The sequence below is a fragment of the Euleptes europaea genome, chromosome 7 (assembly GCF_029931775.1).
Source record: "Euleptes europaea isolate rEulEur1 chromosome 7, rEulEur1.hap1, whole genome shotgun sequence".
Classification (NCBI taxonomy): domain Eukaryota; kingdom Metazoa; phylum Chordata; class Lepidosauria; order Squamata; family Sphaerodactylidae; genus Euleptes; species Euleptes europaea.
The window spans coordinates 81,146,995-81,171,329 of NC_079318.1; the positions used below are offsets into that span (position 1 = coordinate 81,146,995).

At 49.2% G+C, this 24,335-nt stretch overlaps 1 protein-coding gene across 1 annotated transcript in view; it reads left to right on the forward strand.

Annotated features, from left to right (window-relative positions):
* Window positions 1-16,553, forward strand: part of MAP4K2 (mitogen-activated protein kinase kinase kinase kinase 2) — a 149,875-nt gene extending 133,322 nt beyond the window's left edge. Inside the window, exon 33 of the mRNA XM_056853884.1 lies at window positions 16,542-16,553. The gene's annotated coding sequence lies outside the window, so the exon portion shown is untranslated. The remainder of the gene's footprint in view (window positions 1-16,541) is intronic.
* The last annotated feature ends 7,782 nt before the right edge of the window (window positions 16,554-24,335 follow it).

The window sequence follows — 24,335 nt, forward strand, 5'->3', positions numbered from 1 at the left end:
CCCCTTGAAACCACCGGCAATTTCAACGGAGCAGCTGCATTTCTGTGGCTTCCACCCCATCCTGGCTCTTAATGAACAATCTCTTTTTTTCTGGGGCGGGGGTTGAGGGAAGTGAGGAGGGGGAGGAGATTCCTTTTCTCCAGCCATGAATTCAGTGCACTCCCCTCTTCTTCCTCTCCCCTCCTCCCCAATCCCAGATTGTGCTATTTATTTGAAGGGGACTTCGTTAATATATTGTCCCTTCTCCTTTTTATAACCCCCCCTTTTTTAGAGGGATTAACATCACCTTGCTTCTTTTGAAGGTTTTTGTTACACAGGAACAGTGATGGCTACAGCATCTCTTGACACATTTTTTAATCTGAAAAAATATATGGCCAGGAAGGGGAGGGGGATTTTATATTTCCACTTGCAAAGCAGCACCTTGTTAAAAGGGGCAGTGTGGAAGGATGGGGGAGGAGGGAAAAGAGCTGGGGAAAAAATAAAGGTTTGGACCTGTCACCCACAGAAATGTGTTTTTTTTTAACGGGGAAGGCAAACATTAGACCGTCTCATGCTCCAGGCTACAGTGATTCTCAAATGTTTCTGTTTTCAACAAAAGCAGTAGAATAACTGGTGTCCAGCAAAAAACAACAACAATTAACAAGGCCAAGAAGTGTACAATTAAAAGCTAAGCCATTAAAAAATAATCTAAGTGCACATAAATTTAATACAAGTTAAAACCAAATAATGCTGATGACTCCTATAAGGCCTTGCAAAAAGCCTTCCAAATACATATATTAAAATAATACAACTGGCACAATATACATTTAGACATACGATCATATGCAAACCATATGACATACAATCATATAAAGACCATATGTGATTTGTAGAAATTTTATACATAATTTATAGTCTGGTTTGCTACTTTCTTTTAGACCACTGAAGAAGGCAAATACGCCGAAATGCGTATGGTCTTTATATGATTGTATGACTAAATGTATATTATGACAGTTGTGTTATTTTAATATATGGTATGTATTTTAAAGGCTTTTTGCAAGGCCTTACAGGAGTCATCAGCATTATTTGGTTTTTAACTTGTATTAAATTAAATTTATGTGCACTTAGATTATTGTTTAATGGCTTAGCTTTTAATTGTACACTTCTTGGCCTTGTTACTTGTTTTTTCTTTTCTGCTTGACCTTTTAGGTACTTAATTCTGTTTTTAGGGTTAAGTTTTGTTTTTCTTCCCCCCACCCCCTTTCTTTGGAATCTGAATAACTGGTGTCCTCCTAAACCAGGTGTGGTCGTCTGCTTTGACACACGATGGCCGTGTGTGTTAAAAGATATCATCGAAGGAAGTTATTACGAGTCTTGATTTAAAAGTGATGCTAGCGAGGCCCCTGCCCCTGGGACTTGCTGCTTGTACAGCTTCTTGTTTTAAACTGGGCTGCTGCCTGTGCCAAGCGGCTACACACGGATGAGTGTGTTTGCCTCGCTAGCATCACATTTAAATCTGGTCTTTGTCTCCCGCCTCGGGAGAAACTTTACCATTCTTGCCTCAGTGTGGGAGAGAGACAAAAATAACCTGGTATACCTACTTTCTACAACACCCCTTTCTCTTCTGGAAAATGCCATAATATGCCTAGGCATATAAAATATCACTGCCTGTTCAAGCTTCTCCCCTGTACTTTTTTTTTTTTTTAAGAACCAGGGAGACTGTGCCCTGACCTGGATGACCCAGGCTGGCCCAAGCTTGTCAGATCTTTGAAGTTAAGCAAAGTCAGCCCTGGTTTGTATTTGGATGGGAGGCCACCAAGGAAGTCTAGGGTCACTACGCAGAAGCAGGCATGGTAAACCACCTCTGTTCATCACTTGCCTTGAAAACCCCAGCAAGTCACCATACGTAGGCTGGGATTTGACAGCATTTTCTACCACCAGGGAGAGATAGCGTCTGTCAATTTTCCAGTTGTTGGTTAAGGAATTTAAACAGTCCTACTGAGAGCTCTTTAAGGAGCCCCGTGGCACAGAGTGGTAAGCTGCAGTACTGCAGTCCAAGCTCTGCTCACGACCTGAGTTCGATCCCAACAGGAGTCAGTTTCAGGTAGCTGGATCAAGGTTGACTCAGCCTTCCATCCTTCCGAGGTCAGTAAAATGAGTACCCAGCTTGCTGGGGGCAAAGGGAAGATGACTGGGGAAGGCACTGGCAAACCACCCCATCTGCCTAGTAAACATCGGGATGTGACTTCACCCCATGGGTCAGGAATGACCCGGTGCTTGCACAGGGGACCTTTACCTTTTTTTTCTTTTTTTTTACTGAGAGCTCACTGTGAGGAAGTTGCCAAGTGCACCAGGTAGGATCCATTTGCAGGTGAACACAACTGAGACAGCTGCCAGGACATGGACAACGGCACATCTTGATGGTCTTATTTTACTGTGGTGTTGGAATGTTTCGTAGGCTGATATTTGCAGGTGCCAAATGAGACAGGGCCCTTGAATGGGTTGGGTCCTACCTTTAAATGATTTTGCAAGGGTGCCTTGGAGGAACTCTGCGAATTTGTGAAACCGACTGTGGGTTCTGTGAGATTTGAATGGGCAACGCTCTGCTGCCTGTTTCTCTAAAGTCCCAAACACAGAGCTGAAGCTGGAGTTTATTTTTGGGCACACTTCGGGGATAGAGCATTGGGTTTGTGATGACTCGCTTTCCAGGCACAGGTCGTCTCAGCTTTCTGGTGATGCTGCTTTCCCCACATCGCATATAAACATGTGGCTGAGAAACGAAGCACGGGGTGACTTTCTGCACGTATTGTCCTCCCTTTTTTCCTTCCAGCGATGTCTCCTGCTGTTGCAGATCTCGAGGCTGGGCTTCCTATTTTCCAGCCGTATGTCTGAGCCCTTGAAGTGGGAAGGCCTGGGATTCAGGGAGGGCTCTTTGATCTTACTCAGAAGGAATAAATGACAAAAAAAAACTCTAGCCATCTTAAAGACTGTAAAGATTTATCGTGACAGAGGCTGTGCTGGAGTAGGAAATGTTAGCAGTTACACACATTTGGGGTGGAGGGAGAAAACACAGGCAGGATGGTGCTGCTGCAGTCGTCTTGTTTGGGGGCTTCCTAGAGGCACCTGGTTGGCCACAGTGTGAACGGACTGCTGGACTTGATGGGCCTTGGTTTGATCCAGTGTGGCTTTTCTTATTTTCTTATGAAAGGAAACTGTAGGCCTGTAAGAAGAAGGTCAACGGGGTGCTATGACTACTTCTCTGAAAAATCAAATATGTCAGAACAGTGACTGCTCATGACATGAGCAAGTGGTAACACAGTTGTCCTAGCTGAGGGCTACCATGACAATCTGACCACCTGACAGACACCAGCCTCGGCACTATGCACCAAACCCAGACACAGTTCTGCTCCCATACTTAAGTTATTCAGAGGGAAAAAATTAAGCCGCCTCTCCAGGGCACCTACCTGAGGTGGCTTACAAAATAAAACATAATACAAGCATAAAACATCTAACATCCATTGAAACACAGCCACAGCGCAAAAAAACAAACCACAGTGCAACTTCAAATGAATTAAACAGTTTTCAGGCTAAAAGCACGCCATTAAAAATGGTGTCAAGAGATCAACCTGGAGGTTTTTAAGAAGAGGCTAGATGGCCATCTGTCAGCAATGCCGATTCTATGACCTTAAGCGGATCATGAGAGGAACGGCACCTTGGCCATCTTCTGGGCATGGAGTAGGGGTCACTGGGAGTGTGTGGGGGCAGGAGGTGGTTGTGAATTTCGTGCATTGTGCAGGGGGTTAGACTAGATGACACTGGTGGTCCCTTCCAGCTCTATGATTCTAACCCTTTAATTAAAAGCCTAGGTGAACAAAACCCGTTGGACCTGGTGCCTTAAAGAAAGTAGCGCAGGCGCCAGGTGAGCCTCAAGAAGAAGGGCATTCAAAGACCAAATAAAGACAAATGGAATTCCTTCTATGAATATATTAAAATCAAAAAATAACAACAAAATCTTATGAGTCATAAGAAAGTTAAGTCGACAATCAAATGTATTACGTTAATAAATGACTAATTTTGAACCTTAAAAAAAAGGGGGGGCATTCTGTAGATGAGGTGCCACTACTGAAAAAGCCCTGTCTCTGGTTGCCACCCACCTCACCTCTGTCAGCAGGGCTGGGCTTGTGAGGGAGATCTTAGCTGGTAGCCTGAACAGTTTGGGAGTCCAGATCCACTCAGGCAGAGACGTTGCAGGGCCTAGCAGCAGCTGCCCTGCAGTCGAGGGCTCCTGCACCAGCTTCTCCAACATGATACCGCAGCACCCTCTGCCAATGGGGCCCCTTCTGCTGTCTACATGGGACAAGAGAGTTAAAACCAGACAATAAATGGGCCCAAATCTGCCAGCAACAAATGGCAATATTCAGAAACCATTTCTGTCTCCCAGGCCACTCTGCTGATTGTTGGATTGTGAGGGCTTTGTTATGCCCAGATCCTTGTTAAGTTAGCAGAGTGTACAAAGGCTATTGTGTGCAGAGAAGCCCGATCCAAACCTCTGTGTGTGCCAGGAACAAAATTGCTAGGAGCCTTTTGTCTATTTAACTAATATACTTCATTTATTGTAGGAAATACATTTCTGGATAGGATATAGTTGCCTATCTATTCTAACTAACTAGGATGGAGGAAGATCCAGGACATGCGTCCTTCCCTCATGGTGACAAGATGGAGAAGAGTGCCAGTGTGTTTGAGGAGGTGGGGAAGAAACAGTAAGGAAGGAAGTGTACCCTAAGAGTAGCAATCTACGCATCAAGGGATAGGTCAGAGCAGTAGATAAAGGATGCCCCAGTGTCTTGTCCCCTCTGTCTCTCTGACTCACTAGTCTTGTCCCCCTCTGGAGTCTGAGGTTAAGAGACAGCGCAAAGTCCTTCACTTCCAACATTGATAACCTCAATATCAACTGAGCTTTGACTCAAATACTTCAGTAGATAGCTCCAATGTGAAGTTGCTAAACTAGTATTTACCTGCAAATGTGATTCTATTCACTTACATTGAGACTGGGGCTATTTCTCCTCTTGAAGGTGTTACATCAGTATAGACAAATGAGAATATTGTGTTACCACCGATTACGGCACAGATGCGAATGGTCACTGACATCTGACAAGCCATCTGTACCTCATGGCCTTTGGGCTTTTTTTTTACAGTTCTCAGTTTTGGCTGTCCACAATTCTCTCTCTGTCCCCATGGATACAGATGTATGTTTATCAGCCAACGGAGGATAACACTTCATGCATCTGACGAAGTGGGCTCTGGCATACGGGAATGTGTGCCATCATGAATGTGTCAGAATTCACATATATCACTTGAAACACTTTTCAGCCCCTCTTTTGCCAGTGTAAAAAACACGCAAGAATAACCGATTTTGGAGGTGTGGAAAACAGGCAGTTTTAAACATGCTCGTGGCAGGCTCTTTAATGGACAGATGCCTGTGAAGGAAGGTTGATTTCCAATTGCATTCCAGGTTTCCTGCCCTTTACAATACCTAGGGTTGCCAACCTCCAGGTGGTGGCTGGTGATCTCCTGCTATTACAATTGATCTCCAGCCGATAGAGACCAGTTCACCTGTAGGAAATGGCTGCTTTGGGAATTGGACTCTATGGTGCTGAAGTCCCCCCTCCCCGGACCCCGCCCTCCTCAGGCTCCACCCCCAAAATCTCCCGCTTGTGGAAAAATGGGGACCTGGCAATCCTAACAATATCTGTGTGGTTGTAGCCTCAGTCTTTCAGGTGCCACAAGAATTTTTGTTGAGTACCCTTTGGAGCCTGAAGGGAGACTTAAGGAAGAAGAGCTTTGAATCCTCAAGGGAGATCCACTCTAGTCAGTGGAAGACTTAAAAAAACAGGACAAACACCACACTTCCCTTCGTTTTGGCTCCGTGCTGCCCCATCTGCAAATATTGTGTGCATGTGTTGTTGGGGTCCTTGTAAATCAAGGCTTCCAGCAGCAGCTCTGGAGGAGACGAGATAGGCTACTCACCTGGGTTTACAGTGGGGCAGCCCTTGAAGACTGTGGAAGCTTAAACTGCCACAGAAGGCCTCGCTTCCCCACCCCAATGCTGCACTCATGTACAGATGTGTGGTGCAACCAATTGTTGTGCTAAAGAAACCAGCCAAGCTGGGAGCTCTTCCCCCTCCAACACTGCATATCCTGAGAAAGGGAGAGACTGGATTGTGTAGATAAGAAGTGGAGAACTGCACTTGGCTCCTGTGCTTCTGGCATTTTCCATCTTAGCCGTTCTTTCCAATTTGCTTTTTAAATTTGGCAACAGCATCCCCAATCCTTTTATTTAAATGAATGCATAATGCTGGAGGGGCTCAGAGAGACTGAGGCCAGGCCGTGTTCTCAACCTGCCTCTTTATCACACAGAGATGTCGCGGCTGACTGCGCAAAGGATGCTGACTCCATCCAGGCTGGATCTACAAATGCAGCAGAATTGGGGAGGGGGAGGGGGGGTTGTAGAATGGACCGTACCACTTCAAACTGGGGCAGAGGGATTGCATTTTCCCCAGTGCTCCCTATGCAGAAAACTCCTTGAAAATAGCAAATTAGCCCAGCTTGGAAAGGGTTTGGCTAGAATATTTCTTCCTGGTGTGCTAATTTCCCACCTGCAGGGAGTTTTTTAAACAATTAAATGCAAGGGGATTAAAAAAAAAATAATGGCCTTCTTCCCCTGCAATTTGAACCGGTGCAATTTACTGTCCCACCTATGTTCTGCTGAGTAGCTAAATTCAGCTTTGAAAGAACTGTGTTTGAGTTGACACCAGGCAACGCGAAGGCTCTTTAGGGATCCATCAGCAATCGGTCAAAGTAGAAGCATGAGCCAGGCCGGGCCTCAGTTCTCAAGTCGACCCTTTCCCAGGGGGTTCCGGTCCCCAAAAGCTTCTTCCACAATCATGGCCGGATTTAGGTTTGATGAGGCCCTAAGCTATTGAAGGTAATGGGGCCCTTTATATGTCCAGCTGTCCTTTGTCAACAAATTGTCGCTGTTTTTTTGTGTTGAATATATGCTATATGGTAATTTATGGACCCAATAGGTATCTAAAGCCATTTGCACATAACAGAATATGTATTTTATCAAAGTAATTGTTGAACTGAAATACAATTAAGAAGAAGTATATTAATAGTGAAATAATTATTAAGCTCTAACTTAAAATGGTTTTTTATTCATAATTTTTTTGAGGGGACCAAGAGAGTGGGGCCCTAAGCTATAGCTTGTTTAGCTTATACGTAAATCCAGCACTGTCCACAATGCATCCCTTAGTCTTTGAGGGTCTTTTGTTCTCGTTTAGGCTGCAACCGACAAACGGACAGGGTGACTCCTGTGTTCTCCTCCCACCCCGTGACCTTGAGCAAATCCCTATGGCTGCTTTGTGCCAAGCGGCCAGCCTTGCTCCTCTGGGGACGAGAGCGTGCCATCCCCCCCATCCCAACAGCTGCCCCAACACGGAGCCAGCACTAAAAATAGCCCCTCCTGCAACCACACCTGCTGTGGTCTTGATCATCAAAGGGAGGAGGGAAACCAGCACAGGCTAAGTGGCCTGTATCCATGGCAACAGCAGAAACACAACCTTGGCACCTTTCTGGGGCTGGTGGGCCCAGAGGCGCCGAAGGTGGTCAGAGCTACAATACGCAGTGCCGTCGAGGGGCTAGAAAGGCCCGGCGGTCCCACCGTTTAGCGATTTTGTATCCTGCCCTTCTAAGGAGTTACGGAGGTCGCCCTCCTCCCGAGGAGGCAGGGGTGGTGTGCATCCTTCTCCTCTCCTGCATTTTATCCTCACAACAACCCTGTGAAGGAGGTTAGGCTGAGCGAGAGAGACTGGCCCAAGGTCACCCAGCAAGCTTCCGTGGCAGAGTGGAGGTCTCAATCTGGATCTCCTAGAGCCAGCTCTGACACTAGGGTTGCCAACCTCCAGGTGGGGCCTGGAAATTTGGAATTACAAGTGATCTCCAGACTGCAGAGATCAGTTCCCCTGGAGAAAATGGCAGCTAGCAAGTGCTCTTTATGGAATCACGTCCACGCTGAGCTCCCTCCCCTCCCCAAACGCCGCCCTCCCGGGGCTCCATCCCCAAATCTTCAGGGATTTCCCAGTCTGGAATTGGCAACCCTATCTGACACCCTGATTTTTTACCTCTACTCCTTTTTGAGAGGAACAGAGGCCTGCCCCCCAGGGCTGCTGTGACGCAGGAAATAATGCCATCATTTGCAGAAGTGCTGCGTAAAGGAAGGGAATTGGTAGGAATGAACAAATTCTAGAAATCAGCATCAGTAAGAATGACCTGCCAATTCCTCTGTGTTTCTGAATGCAGGAGACTTTCTCTGAAACACCTGCTCTCGCTAATAGGTCTAAAATAAAGGAAGCACAGTGACAGTGAAATCTTAGAGTTACAGCCTTCTAAGCCCAATGAATTTAGAAGGGTCGCCCAGGCTAGCTCAATCTCTTCAGATCTTGGAAGCTAAGCAGGGTCACCCCTGGTCAGTATTTGGGTGGGAGGCCACCAAGGAAGTCCAGGGTTGCTGTGCCGAGGAAGGCAATGGCAAACCACCCCAGAATGCCTCTTGCCTTGAGATCCCTATAGGGTCGCCCTAAGTCAGCTGTGACTTGATGGCACTTCATAACACACACTTTTCTGTTAAGTTTGACACAGTGAATGCCAGGGTGGTGTAGTGGTTAAGAGCAGTGGTTTGGAGTGGTGGACTCTAATCTGGAGAACCGGGTTTGATTCCCCACTCCTCCACCTGAGCGGGGGACGCTAATCTGGAGAACTGGGTTGGTTTCCTCTCTCCTGCACATTAAGCCAGCTGGGTTACCCTGGGCTAGACACAGAGCTCTCTCAGCCCCACCTGTCTCCCAGGGTGTCTGTTGTGGGGAGGGGGAGGGAAGGTGATTGTAAGCCGGTTTGATTCTTCCTTAAGTGGTAGAGAAAGTTGGCATATAAAAAACCAACTCTTCTTCTTGTAATATCTTGTTTTTCCCCCCAATGTAATTCTGAAAACAGGTCTTTGAATCTTGGTAGGATTCTTCCCTCCCTCTGAACTGAGACTTGCAAATGCATTTTTGCAAGGATCTTCTTTGATTCAAGCAGGGGGGCGGTGTTGATCAGGGATCAATTTATAGCAAGAGAGTTGCTGGGGTTTGAACCAGCCATGTAACCTTGCTCCCTGACCCTAGATGAAGAGGGGGGGAGAACAGATAGTTATTTAGTAGTGATGGAGATGTATTCTGTGCCTACTCTGCCACCCTGTTTTCTAATGTTCAAAATGGGTAACAACACTGCGCTGAGGCAAAGGTACTCTGTACCTGCTCAGAGGCACTCTTACTTACTGCTATGGCCATGAAGAGGAGTTGATTTTTATATGCTGTCTTTCTCTACCACTTAAGGGAGAATCAAACTGGCTTACAATCACCTTCCCCTCCCCTCCCCACAACAGACACCCTGTGAGGTAGGTGAGGCTGAGAGAGCTCTAAGAGAACTGTGACTTTCCCAAGGTCACTTAACAGTCACCCAGCTGGCTTAATGTGTAGGAGTGGGGAAACCAACTCTGTTCACCAGATTAGCCTCCACCACTCATGTGGAGGAGTGGGGAATCAAACTCGGCTCTCTAGATTAGAGTCCACCGCTCCTAACCAACACTCTTAACCACTACACCACGCTTGTCTTCCATATTTTTATCCCACCATTCCTCTAAGTAGCCCAGCATGGTGGAATGGTTCTCCCCTCCTCCAGTTTATCCTCCTAGCACAACACAACAATCTGTCAGCAATGCTGATTCTATGACCTTAGGCAGATCAGGAGAGGGAGGGCATCTTGGCCATCTTCTGGGCATGGAGTAGGGGTCACTGGGGGAGTGGGGTGGGGAGGTGGTTGTGAATTTCCTGCATTGTGCAGGGGGTTGGACTAGATGACCCTGGTGGTCCCTTCCAAATCTATGATTCTATGAACACCCTTGTGAGGTACGTTAGGCTGCAAGAGAGTGACTGCACAGGGCCACCTTAAGCAGAGCAGGAATTCGAACTAGGGTCTCTCCACTCCTAGTCAACACTCATAACCAAAGTAGCTCTCGAATATTTCATCTCTGAGAGCTGGTATTCAACACCCGGGTCCAGGGACGGGCGTGGGAGAGTTTTTTTGTTGCAGCTTTGAAGCCACAACTGGTGGGGGGGTTTCTCTGATCACTTCTCTCCCCCCCTGTTTCCCCCTGCAGGAGGGGGGTGGGCATGGAGGGGGCGGCCTGGCACCCCCTCCGGCACTTGTGCTTTGGGGCAGGCTGCCGTAATTGGATCTGCAGCTGGCAGGAATCACGGTGATTAATTGGCCACGCAGTGGGGCAGCTGGAGCGCCACACGCTGAGTGACTCCATCACGGAGCTACACGCAGGCATTCCCACCAAGGGCAAACGCACCAAAGTCGGCAAAGAGGCGCAAGGCTGTGCCATGCAGGGGAGAGGCAGGGGCCCATCTCAGGCAAATTAGACTGGAGACAGACAATAGATTTTAAAGAGAGCTGAGAGGCACCCTTTCCTTTGGAGTACACACAGATTTAATCCACCCCATTGCTATCCCTTTGTCAAATAGATCATGATGGGTAGCCACGTTAGTCTGTCAACAGCAGCAGAAAAGAGCAAGAGTCCAGTAGCACCTTAAAGACTAACACAATTTCTGGCAGGGTATGAGCTTTCGTCTTTGTCAAATAGGTTTGTCAGGCTTTTGAGATAATTCAACAGCTTGCCAAACCTGCTTTGCCGGGGTAGAAGAAGGATAAGCATACGCTTTCAAATCACACAGTTAACCCTCTGGGGAAATCACTATCTGCCTGCAGCCCTAATTTGTCCAAGGATTTTTTCAGATCGGGGGGAAATAACTGGACAGTTTTAGTTAGCCTGGCTTTCAGAAATATCTCCCAATCAGAAGGTATCCATGTTAGTCTGTCACTAGCAGTAGAAAAGAGCAAGAGTCCAGTAGCACCTTAAAGACTAACAAAATTTCTGACAGGGTATCTGAAGAAGTGAGCTGTGGCTCACGAAAGCTCATACCCTGCCAGAAATTTTGTTAGTCTTTAAGGTGCTACTGGACTCTTGCTCTTTTCTATTGATAGTGTGTTGTATTACTCCCCCTAGAAATAATGTCAACAATCATCCAGAAGTCATTCTACCTTGGCTCAGTGGTACAGCACCAGCTTTGCATACAGAAGGTCCCAGGTTGAACCCCCCAGCATCTCCAGTTAGCAGATGATGTGAAAGACCTCAGCCGGGGACCCTGGACAGCCACTACCAGTCAGAGGAGACAATTCTGATTTTGATAGACCCAGGGTCTGACTCAGTAGAAGGCGGCTTCTTGCGCATTCACGAACAAACCTAGCAGAAACAAACAAGGCTTCCTTCCAGAAACAAGGCATCAAAATCTCCATCTCTGCTCCACGCAGAGAAAACTAGCCAAGGGGCAGACAGTTTTGCCAACTCCGTCCTCAGGAGCAGCTGCTTGTCAGGACCTCCTCTCCAGTCCGAGGGCAGCAAGAGCTGACTGTGCGTAGCCTTAGCCAAATATATCATCATAATTGGCTTGAAGAGACAGGCAAATTTTCAAGACTCACCCAATCCATTTTTTAAACAAAAAAATGACAGAGAGAGTTTGGGAGGACCCCGCAGCCCTCGCTTCAGGATGAGGCAGGCCCTGCTGATATTTCACAGAGCGAGGTAGAAGGAGGGCCAGAGCCAGAGACAAAGCCAGAGCAACACCTGAAAGGAGGCAGAGGCCAGGTGCCTGCTTTCTGAGCCAGCATGGTGTGGTGGTTAAGAGCAGTAGTTTGGAGCGGTGGACTCTAATCTGGAGAAACAGCTTTGATTCCGCACTCCTCCACATGAGTGGTGGAGGCTAACCTGGTGAACCGGGTTGGTTTCCCCACTCCTCCACATGAAGCCTGATGGGTGACCTTGGGCTAGTCACAGTTCTCTCATAACTCTCTCAGCCTTACCTGCCTCACAGGGTGTCTGTTGTGGGGAGGGGAAAGGAAGGCGGTTGTAAGCCGGTTTGATTCTTCCTTAAGTGGTAGAGAAAGGTGGCATATAAAAACCAACTTCTTCTTCCTCCTCTTCTGTCCTTCTCAGAGAAAGGAAATAGGGTCTCTTCTGGGATTTCAGCAAAGCAGTTGTTGCCGTCACCTCTGTGGACATTTTGGCCAAAACTGGAAAAGGTGGCCCTTGAATGCAGGTATTGTAAAGAGAAGAAGAAAAAAAAGAGGTGGTTTTTATATGCCGACTTTCTCTACCTCTTAAGGGAGAATCAAACCGGCTTACAATCACCTTCCCTTCCTCTCCCCACAACAGACACCTTGTGAGAAAACAACATCTCCTTTTAGACACTTTTGGGAGGGGGAAAAGAAGAGGAGGTTTGGAGGCTGTCTCATCCCTGTAGGGTTGTCATGGCTTTTCCTGGCAGTTGTCAGTGCTGGATTCAGATCCTGACATTCACCTTGCCTGACCTCGACGCCTTTTGCCCTGAGTCCCAGATGGGTGGGAGTTTCTAATCTTTACACAGAGCACTGGAGAAGGCCGTTTTATTCCTTATGGTGATGTACGGAGTTACACGGCATGTGCCAGAGCTAAGCCTCATCACTGGAAATAGGTTTTGGGAGTAAGACCTAAAAGGAGCAATGCAGATTGCTTGCTTCTGGCATCCCCCAAACAGGGATGTAACTCTTCTGCTAGTCAGGGCTGCTTCTGAGAGCCAGCGTGGTGTAGTGGTTAAGAGCAGTGGACTCTAATCTGGAGAACTGCGTCTGATTCCCCATTCCTCCACATGAGCAGTGGACTCTAATCTTGTGAACTGGGTTGGTTTCCCCATTCCTACACACGAAGCCAGCTGGGTGACCTTGGGCTAGTCACAGTTCTCTCAGAACTCTCTCAGCCCCACCTACCTCACAAGGTGTCTGTTGTGGGGAGAGGAAGGTGATTGTAAGCTGGTTTCAGTCTCCCTTAAGTGGTAGAGAAAATCAGGGTATAAAAAAAACTCTTCTTCTTCCCCAAATTAATTTCCAAAATCCTTTAAAAGGACAACTCCAGACTGGAAGAAGGCTCCTCCGAGCTTTGTAGCAAGGGCCTGACCACACTCACTTTGAAGTGCCCTATTTCTTCCCAGGTGGCTTACCTCTAGAATCAAAGTCTGCCCATAATGGAAAGGGAAGATTTTCACCTGGGATGGCTTCTTGAGTAAGGGCTCAGCACCCCCTGTGTCTGTGTAAAGTGCTGTCAAGTCACAGCTGATTTATGGCTGCCCCATAGGGTTTTCAAGGCAAGTGATTAAGCAAGGTGGTTTTGCCATTGCCTTCCTCTGCAAAGTCATCCTTGGTGGTCTCCCTTCAAAGTACTGACCCTGCTTAGCTTCCGAGATCTGAGGAGATTATACCATTCCATATCCCCCAGCGCCCCTACTTTTAACAGTATGGATCATATTTTCCACGAGCTAAGAATGGGTGTCTGAACATGTGCAGAGTACCTCAAGCACCTAGGAATGGCTTCCAGGCTAGACAATGTGGCTTCCATGCAATTTAGCTTTGCTCTTAGAGAGCAAGCTTGGTGTAGTGGTTAAGAGCGGCAGACTCTAATCTGGAGAACCTGGTTTGATTCCCCACTCCTCCACATGAAGCCTGCCAGGTGATCTTGGATTAGTCACAATCAGAACTCTCTCAGCCCCACCTACCTCACAAGGTGTCAGTTGTGGGGAGGGGAGGGGAAGGGAGGGTGCTTGTAAGCCACTTTGAGACTCCTTAGGGTAGAGAAAAGTGGGGTATAAAAACCAACTCTTCTTTTTCTTCTTCGTGCTGTGTGACACACTGGTATCCAAGTCTAGGTGAATTTGGTTCCTCTCCAAACTTGCATTGCTTTCCGTTCAGTTGCAGTGAATGCAGAGCTGCACCAGTTGAATTTCTCCCTGAAAAGTTGTGCATCTGATCATGTAATTGACCTGTACAGCCAGATTTCTGCTCAGGTCTGCACAGGTGTGAGACTGGCTCCAGGCACTAGTTGGAATTGCAAGTGTTTTATTTCTCTGATCAGAAATTTGTCAAGAAAACTGTCTAATTTGAGATCTGTGGCTTTACACCTTCCAGAGGAGGGCCTGATCCAAACCAAGCCTTGAGTAGGGTGTTTCAGACAGTCAGGATCTGGGGAGAATAGCATATAGGAAAAGCGGAGTGTATCAGAGAATCCATTTTGTTGCCTTTAGGGCTGTCCCTGAGAACATGCAGAGGGCCTTTCACTCATTTCTAGGTAACCACAGTTTGCTTCCAGATGCAGCCGGGATTAGCAGAGGACGACCGTCTGGGAAGGCTCGAGCTCCTGCACCCGTCTTCTTGGAACATGAAACTCTGGGATGGATCTCAGTGCAATATCTCGCGCACACTTCACCTGGTTTAATGGAAGACGCGGGGGGGGGGGGCTTGAGTTACTGCCGGGCCCTAGTCCTTTCCAATCAGAGCCCTGCAGTGCCGGTTGCTATAGCAACCAGGGGATGCTGCATTGCCAAATTGTGAGGCAGCTTTTGGACCCCCGGGAGGCTGCGTTTGTGCTCCGCATCCACTCAGAGCAGCTCTCTGGGTGCCAGGCTGCTACGCCCACCCTGGGCACCCCCAGCGGCGGGGTCAGTGCTCTGGCGCCCCTCTCCTCCCATCCCACCTTCCCGGCAGTCAATCTGCATCTATCCCCTCCTGCTCCATACGGAAACGCCTGAATCAATTTCACCCTCCTCACTTTCCCAGCAGTGTTGTTAGGGAAGGTATGTCAGGGCAGGAGCCCGAGATATTTTGATGCCCAAGATGGCACTAATTGGTTCAGGTCACATGCCGTGCTCTTGCGCATTTCAACAGACTGGCACATCAGAATCCCTCTGTCGGTTGACCCTGCTGGGTCAAATCCATCCGTCTTCCCAGCTGCCTGCTGAAATGGAGAGCCAGTGTGGTGTAGTGATTAGTGTTGGTCCAGGATTTGGGAGACCCAGGTTCAAATCCCTGCTCTGCCATGGAAGCTCACTGAGTGACCTTGAGCCAGTCACACACTCTCGGCGCAACCTACCTCTCAGGATTGTTGTGAGGATAAAATAGAGGAGAGGAGAATGGTGTAAGGCGTTATGGGTCCCCTTTGGGGAGGAAGATGAGGTATAAACGAAATTAGTAAATAAATAAGAATACATTGTCTCGGAAGTGGCCAGGCAAGCAAGGTCTCTCTATTACCCTCCAGTGCTTCCTTCCTCATTAGCATTTGGTTCATTAAGGTAATTATTTCATGTTTTGAAACCTGGAATTCATTTGTATGCTGCTCTCACCGCAGGAAAAGCAGCCCAAAATGCTTCAATAAAAGTAATAAGCCAGGGGAGGGGCTGTGGCTCAGTGGCAGAGCATGTGCTCGGCATGTAGAAAATCCCAGGTTCAATCCTCGGCATCTCCAGTTAAAGGGACTAGGCAAGTAGGTGATGTGAAAGACCCCTGCCTGAGACCCTGGAGAGCCGCTGCCGGTCTGAGCCGACAATACCGACTTTGATGGACCCAGGGTCTGGTTCAGTAGAAGGCCGCTCCATGCGTTCACCCCCTCACCCCATTCCCACATATACTAAGGGGCAACAGCACTCAGGGACACTCCCCACGAGTTAGGTTTACTTTTGCCACGGTGTGGTGTGTTTTCCGGCTCACGTTAATCCCGGCTTTCTAAATGTGATTCGCCCAGGCTTTTTTTCTTGGGGGGGGGGGAGAAATGACCCAATTGCACGAGAATGTGAATTGCAACACGGACTCCCTCCAAACCTCCCTCCGTCTCCGAAAGCCGGTGCCTCCAGGTCCTCTGCTTACCCTCAGAGGCACTGTTGCGCGATCGGCTCCCCGCAAGCCGCTCTCGGGGCGGAGGGGCGGACCAGCCGGGCTTGGCGCACGGCTCCCTCCCTCCCTCCCTCCGCCGGCGGAGGGGTCCCGCCTTCCGCAGTGCGCCCTCCCGGAGTGCGGCTGGGTCTGGGCGTCGGGCGAGGCGAGGCGAGGGGCGTCCGATGCGGGAGCCGAGCCCCGAGGGCGGCTGCCTCGCCTCCACGCCCGCTCCTGCCCGCCTTCCCTCCGGCGGGGAGTCGAGGCTGCGTCGCGCACGCCGGGGCGCAGCCGGAGCCGGCCGTCGAAGCGCGCGGAGAGAGCGGGGCGGAGCGGCCACGGTGAGCGGGCTTCTCGGGAGGGGCGCGCGGGGAGGGGGGGTGCCTAGCCAGAGCCCACCTCCGGGACCCCTTTTCAACACCGCGCCTTGGGAAAGCGGGGAGCAAGGAGCGAGCGCTCTGGGCATGTGCAGAGCGCCACTCCGTCGCGCGCAGCGAGCCCTCCCGCGGCTTGGGCGGCGTTGCCCGGCGAGCTGGGAGCCCGCGACTTCTCTCTTTTGGGACGCGTTGGCCGACGCCCCCCTCCCCACCCCGAGCGAAGGCGTCGCCCTTTCCCCTCTGCCGTGCTTGGCAGCCCCCTGCCCTTCAATTCAGCCCCTCTACGACGGGGAGGGGGCTGGCTGGTTGCAGGTGTGCGCGCAGGGCGCCTGCCCCTTCCGAGCCCCTCTGCACGCATTTTGGGGTGGGGCAAAAAATGGTTCCCAGGGCATGGGAGGTGTGACTCCCAGGTGCCTTGAATACCTGCTTTAAAAAGGTAGTGCTGGCACCTGGCGCGGGGGGGGGCAGCCCTCGTTGCCCAGATGCTTTGAAACGGGAGGGTAACCTGGGGAGGGGTCGGGTTGCTCTGCTCAAGGCAGCCTCCTTCTCCTTCCATGCTCCATCACTGCTCATAGTGTTTGCGGGTGAGATTTGGTCTGTGATGGCAAAGTGTAGCTTTGTGCTGGCAAGGTGTCGTGTGGCGTGTGCCTGTTTTGTGGCTGCTGCGCCCAGCTGCAGGGCTGGGGGAGGGCAGAACATCTGGGTAAACTGGTGTGCCTCCCTTGACACACAACCGTGCATGGGCGAGGTGTGTGTGTAAACTGGCTCATCGGAGGGGCTTCTGGCTCTAGTGTTCTGTTGGTGCTGGTAAAGAAGGTGTGGGTTTTGGGGACGGCTTCCCTGGCGTACAAAGAGGGGGCTGCATTGTGGTGCAGTTGCCTGGGGTCAGCATTCAGTCGGCGCTGGTGCGCCCCCTCCCCGGGGCTGCTGCTGTGGAGGGGGTGTCCGGTGCGCGTAGAAGGGGCTGAGCATTGCAGCGTGGAGCGCCACATGTGAAAAACGACCGCATCTTGTATGTGCATGAAGGGATGGGGCGTGCGGTTTTGTGTGCGTGTGCCCCGCATGGGAGGTCAGGGGCAGGTTGGATGGCAGGAAGAGGGCTTGGGCTCCTTTCTGTGCGGAGGCTTTGCTTTTGGCATGTGTGGGCTTGCTTTTGAAGCAGTGCGCGTGTGCGTGTGTGCCTCCCTGCAGCAGATCCCTAGAATGCTTACTCCTTTGCCTTTTGGTGTGTGCAGCAGCTGTGATTGTTGATAAATGTTTGTGCCACAGACAATCTGTTGTCAATATATTTATCCTGCTGAAGTGAAAGTGTGTGTGTGTGTGGGGGGGGTAGATGTTGGGAAATTACATTTTGCAACTGGTAGTTTGACTGATATTTTGCAACAAGGCCTTGGGTGTGCAGGAACCGAAAAACAACAACAACGCACACCCCGGTCTGTAGACAGCTTGAATGTAAACCCAGAAGTGGCACCTAGGAGGAGGTCTCCTTGCCCTCTCCCGCTGAAGCTGCCCATCCCTGAACGTTGTCTCCTTCCACGCTGCTGCTGAGGTTTTGATCCAGAACAGCGAGGAACAAAAAAGATAAAAAAACTTACCTAAAAATAACTCCACCAAAAAACGCCAACCCACCATTTCCGAGCACAAAAGGCTGTCTGAAAAGATTAATAATAATTGCGTCCTACGACACAAAAGACGTTCCTCACTATATGCAGGGATTCCATGTGCTGTGCGAGAAAGAAATGCTGGTGTGGGAATGGCAGCCACTTCAGCAGTTTGGGGTGTGACATTACCTCTCTTGGGAGCTCAGGGTGGTACGCATGGCTTCTCCCCCCACAACTTTACTGTCATGGCCACCATATAAAGCTGAGTTGGGATTTGAACCTTGGTCATCACAATCTAAAGTCGATACCCTGCCCACTACACCACACTTGCTTCTCCACATGGCAGATATAAGTGCATGCAGGATCATCTTTTCCTTATGACTCTTGCTACCATTTCTTCTTCAGATGGCCAGCATGGTGTGGTAGTTAAGAGTATTGGACCAGAAGACTAAGGTTCAAATCCATATGCCTTGGAAGCTCGCTGAATGACCTTGGGTCACTCTCTCAACCTAAGCTACCTCACAGGGATGTTGTTGTGAGGATTATGTTGGAGGAGGGGAGAATGATGCTGTAAGCCACTTGGGTCTCTGTTGGTGAGAAAGGTAAAAGGTAAAGGTCCCCTTTGCAAGCACCAGGTCATTCCTGACCCATGGGGTGACATCACATCCCGACGATTACTAGGCAGACTTTGTTTACAGGGTGGTTTGCCAGTGCCTTCCCCAGTCATCTTCCCTTTACCCCCAGCAAGCTGGGTCCTCATTTTACCGACCTTGGAAGGATGGAAGGCTGAGTCAACCTTGAGCCAGCTACCTGAAACCAACTTCCGTTGGGATCGAACTCAGGTCGTGAGCAGAGCTTTTGACTGCAGTACTGCAGCTTACCACTCTGCGCCACGGGGCTCTTCTGGTGAGAAAAGCAGGGTATAAATAAAACTGAGTAAAATCCTTCGCGGTCTTTAACTATATTTCCCCATTGTGTCGTGAGGCAGGTCAATGTTCCCCTTTTGCGGGGATGGGGGTGGGCTTGGGGACAGTGACTTGCCCAAGGATACTAAGGTACTCCATCGCACAGATGGAAGGAGGGGCACACAGTGTAAATCTTGGTGGTCTCTAATTATCATGTTCACGGGTAGGGTTTAGGGTCGCCACCTTGTGTGTTGTGTAATAGTAAGACGTGAGTTATGAGTTCTCTTCAGCTCCCGCACGCCGACTGCCACTGTGGTGATTGTGGAGAAGGGAGTTCAGACTTCCCTCCTGCCCCATTTACCTGACCTGAAATGGTCCTTGGTAGGGGGACAGGATTTCACCCATTGGGAAAACCCACAAGTATGCTGTTTCAGATCAGGAAAATGACACGGAGTGGAGGAAAGCAGAAGCCATCAGCACCACTGTTGCAATTTGAATTGCCTACCACCTGCACAGGAATTGAGGCCGCAACTTGTATCTGACTGTTACACGGTTTCAGAGGCGGAACCCCACCTGTGTACATAATCTGAAGCTACCACTGGTATTGCCTTGGCTCTTGTGTGCTCAATTGTTAACCCTCGCTTATGTTCACAGGTATGTGTGCGCGTGTTACCACAAGCCTCACCCATGAACGAGGTGAGCAGTAGCTAACAAACTGTTTTACAACAGTATCTGAAGAAACTGAGGTGTAGGCAAATTGGCTAACTGTATAAACTCAAGTGGAACACCGTGCGAGGTGTGGTGGTGGCTGTGAACAGCCAACTGTCCCGAGCTGTCCCCGAGAAAGATCGTTTCAGAGACTAGCCGTGTTGGGCTGCAGTAGAACAACTGGATTTGAGTCCAGTAGCACTTTAGCAACTAATAGGATCTTCAGAGTATAATAGGATCTTGAGAGTCAAAGGATCAGTAGGATATTGTCGTTCACGATCAGAGTTCATTGGTTCTCGTAGGTTATCCAGGCTGTGTAACCGTGGTCTTGGTATTTTCTTTCCTGATGTTTCGCCAGCAGCTGTGGCCGGCATCTTCAGAGGAGTAACACTCAGAGGAGTAACTCCTCTGAAGAGTTACTCCTCTGAAGATGCCGGTCACAGCTGCTGGCGAAACGTCAGGAAAGAAAATACCAAGACCACGGTTACACAGCCAGGATAACCTACGAGAACCAATGATCAGTAGGATCTTGAGAGTCAAAGTATCTGACAAAGGGAGATGTAACTGTTGAAAGCTTATGTCCTGAAAATCTTGTTGCTTTATAAGGTGCTACTGAACCCTGAGAAAGTGTGTGTTTGGGGTGGGTGTTTCACTGTAGATTATTTGCTCAACCCCCCCCCCCAATTTTTTGGCTTATTTTTATGTAGGACTTTGACATACATGCTTGTTTGAAGATGTGGTGGTGTGAGAGATAGGGTTGCCATGTCCGGGGGCAGGGTTGCCAGATCCAGGTTGGGAAACTCCTGGAAATTTGGGGATGGAGTCTGGGGAGGACAGGAACCTCAATGGGATTCAGTGCCGTAGGGCCCACCCTCCAAAGCATCCATTTTCTCCAGGGGAACTGATCTCTGTAGTCTGTAGTTGAGCTGTAATTCCAGAGAATCCCCAGATGCCACCTGGAGGCTAGCTAACCTAATGAGAGAGCATGTGGAACTCTCGCATACAAGGGTCTGGAGGCTGTTTTCATAGGGTTCCCAGTTCCTCTTTGCTACCGGTGGGAGGTTTTGGGGGTGGAGCCTGAGGAGGGTGGGGTTTGGGGAGAGGAGGGACTTCAATGCCATAGAGTCCAATGGCCAAAGCGGCCATTTTCTCCAGGGGAACTGATCTCTATTGGCTGGAGATCAGTTGTAATAGTGGGAGATCGCCAGTCACCACCTGGAGGTTGGCAACCCTATGTTTTCAGAGGAGAAAGATACACTTAAATTAAAAAAAACACCTTTATTTGGAAACTGGATGACCTGAATGTGTGCTTGGGTTTAAAAGGCCCTGTCTTTGTGTTTTCTTTTGACACGTGAACAGCACTTAGAAGGAATGGGTTTTAGTGGCCCCCTGAGACTAGTTGTGGCAAAAGGAGCTACTGCGAACAGGCTTCAACGCCCACCACTCAAGCTCAGCATATCTCAGCAGCAGTGATTACAGATTGGTTCTTGTGGGTTATCTGGGTTGTGTGACCGTGGTCTTGGTATTTTCTTTCCTGCCGTTTCGCCAGCAGCTGTGGCAGGCATCTTCAGAGGAGTAACACTGAAGGACAGTGTCTCTCAGTGATTGCAGACTTCGATCAAGGAGGCCACAGTTTGGGCCTGGAGAGCCTGCAAGCCTTTCTGTTTCCCTGGTCAGCTCAGCAGCAAGGGGCCGGCTGGAGTTCCCAGGCTGAGGAACTTGTCTAAAATCAGCCGCCTGCCCTGAGTCATCCTCTGGCAGGAGCCCCAGGTCCCGGCCTGCCTTCCAAACATTCCACGGCTCTTTCCCTCACTCGGGAAGAGGAGAGTGGATGGATATGCTAAAAACTCTGAGGGGTGGGGTCTGTGAGTTTGCATCCGCTTTCCCCAAGGGCAAGAACAGGTTCTTTTGCCTCCCTATTTGCAGAAAAAGGCTTTCAGTTCCATGCAGATAAGGAAGAACCAGCTGAAAATAAGCCTCTCCCCCTCCAACTCTGCTTTGATGTGTGTGTCCCCCCGCCCCACATGTTCCTACTGAAGAGTGGAGAAGGAATCCTGGCCCAGCATCCTCAAGGGGACAAAAACTGCTTGGCTTGGATTCCCATGTCCAAAAAGAGCCTGTGCCTGCTCAGAGCCAAGATTTCTGGGGCCCTTTCTTTACTCTCAGAGTTGGGGATTTGTATCTAGGGGTAAAGTTCTTGGACAAAGTTGGAACTCCACCGATTGAAGAAAGAGGTTTCATACCCACCTTTTGAAGCAACTGGTACTTTTTGTCTAAAATGAAAATGCCTGAGACTCCAAATCCCTCTTCGTATGTTACAGCTCACATATATTCTGATTATATGGTATACATGTTTGGAAGAAAGAGCCAACATATATTCACTGTGCAATTGAAACCAGGGACTAGTACCTGTGTAAATGTGGTGTTTGAATCACACACCTTCAGCTTTACATGTGTTGAATGTATCATGAGAAGTACTAAACGCATGCATTTTTTAAAAAATCAAGTTGAACCCTGTCCACGGGTTGTACATGTGTTCACTATAACGTGAACAGGGATCAAGTCTGCTTGGAATCCATTTTCTTACCTGGAAGCTCCTGCCCCTTAATCCTTGGTTGTGTGAAATGTTTGGTAAGGGAAAGAATACTGCATATGCATACAAGCTGTCAGGTTTCAGACCTGAGTGGGGAAGTGCTTCCAGGGCTGAGCTGTGGCCCAAGAGAAGAATCCTTGTTTGGTGAGACCAGCGGTCCATCTAGTCCAGAGTTTTCTCTTCAGCAACATTCGTTCTTCTGGGACTTCAAAAGCAAAACAGTGATACCATTTATACTCTCTTGTCTGTTCTCAGCATCAGTGAATTGGGCCTCTTTTGCACCCTAAGGCCTTTTATGCAGGGATGTTTCCCCTCCTGGTCACCCCACCGTAGGGTTGCCAACCTCCAGGTTCTAGCTGGAGGTCTCCTGCTATTACAACTGAGCTCCTGCTGATAGAGATCAGTTCACCTGGAGAAAATGGCGGCTTGGGCCATTGGACTCTATGGCATTGAAGTCCCTCCCCTCCCTAAACCCTGCCATCCTCAGCATCCGCTCCAAAAACCTCCCACCGGTGGCGAAGAGGGACCTTACAAACCTACTCCCACCAACTGCTTTGGGGCTTCCTTTTGATTATGAATTCCTTTTCTGCCCATCAGAGGTTGCCTCGCTCTCCCTGCGCATTTTGCCCATGTTTTCCAGATGCTGTTTTAACCAGAATCTCGAAAATGCGGGCAAACCGCGCAGAGCGAGGCAACCTCTGACAGCCAGAAAAGGCATGCCTAATTAAAAGGAAGCCCCGAAGCAGTCAGGGAACCATCCCTGCATAAAAGGCCGTAAGCTCGTTCTCACACACACACACACCCCGCACCCATAAACAGTAGCTTGTGTCCTGTTAACCTCAACAGCAGAGTCCTGTCCTTCTGTGCCCTCTACATGGCCACTTCTGCAAGGATTGAAAAGTGGTTTGCCCCCAGGGTTGAGATAAAAAAGCACTCCATTGAAAGGGCAATTTAGCCAACAATCTGTGCCCAGGAGGACCGAAGCGGTGACTCTGTACTCCAGAAGTTTCTTTCAGAATCCTTGAGACACTTCTGAAATGTCCAGTGATAACCGAATCCCAAATTAGCACTGATGAAGTGGAGAACTGTGGGCAAGAGGGCCACAGCCAGGAAATCCTTGCAACATGTGTGCAATATAGTTTGACGAGGTCTTAAGAGAGAGGCTGGAGGAAATGCTGTGCAACACCCTTCTTGCTACTTCATGTCCTGCCTCAACTGGTGCAGCTCCTTCCTAAAAGAGGTTTTTGATGTCGCGGTGCAGCTGCTGTGGATGGAAGACGTCTCTCCGTATGACGGTTCTTCAGAATTCCCTTCTGCAGTTTTAGTTTCCACCCTCAAACACTGTTTCTATCCAGGATGTTGCTTTTCGGAAGTGATGCTGACCCCAAGAGCAGCTAGTCATGATGTTGTTTTAGATGCAAGAGGCAGGGCAGTGTTGTCTTTGGTTGTGAGCATCTGGACGGCTGCTTTAGGAAAGAGGATGCTGGATTAGATAGCCCTTTGGTCTGATCTTGCAAGGTTGCGACGACTGTGTGCGTGTCAGATCGAGAGGACGGTCTGTCAATCTGCTGAATAAAAAGCAGCCTGGTTTGGGCTGGGAACCAAGCTGATGTTAGAATCATTTCTCAACTGTTACAGTTTTGCAACTGCAAAGTAAACCTAATGTAGTGTCTCCCCCCCCCCCAATGACTGTGACATCATCATGATAACCAAGTACAGGCAGCAGGGTAGAGCTCTCCTTTGATCGCACATAAGAATTGGGCTGGGGTCAAAAGTCCACCAGATCTAATTCCCATCCCACTGACTTCACCCCCAGCTCTTCATTGTCATACCATAATGTGAACAAGATAAATTCTGTCTCATAGGGCTGTCACGAGGATGAACTTCAGACTGCAGAGAACTTTGCAAGTGAAAAGGGACATACAGATGAATTCTAGACAGGGAGATGATTGCACAGTAAAGGGGAGGGTTCTGCTGTTGGAAAGGACAGAAATGAACTGAGGCCAACCGAACCTTAAATTGGGAACCTGTCAAAACCAGAAGGGGAGTGTTTCAGTCCCCCGGGACACTCTGACCTTGGGGTTACTGCTCAAGTTGCAAGATATAATTAGTGTACCATATAAACCAATGATATGCTAAGCAGGGGAGCTGCGCAGAGGTGAAAATGGCTTGCCAGTACCACCCTAGAACACTTTCCTTGAAGTAATCCCCATTGAATATACTTTCTTTCTGTTCTTTCCACCTGTTTGGGGAAGGGGCTGTGGCTCAGTGGTAGAGCATC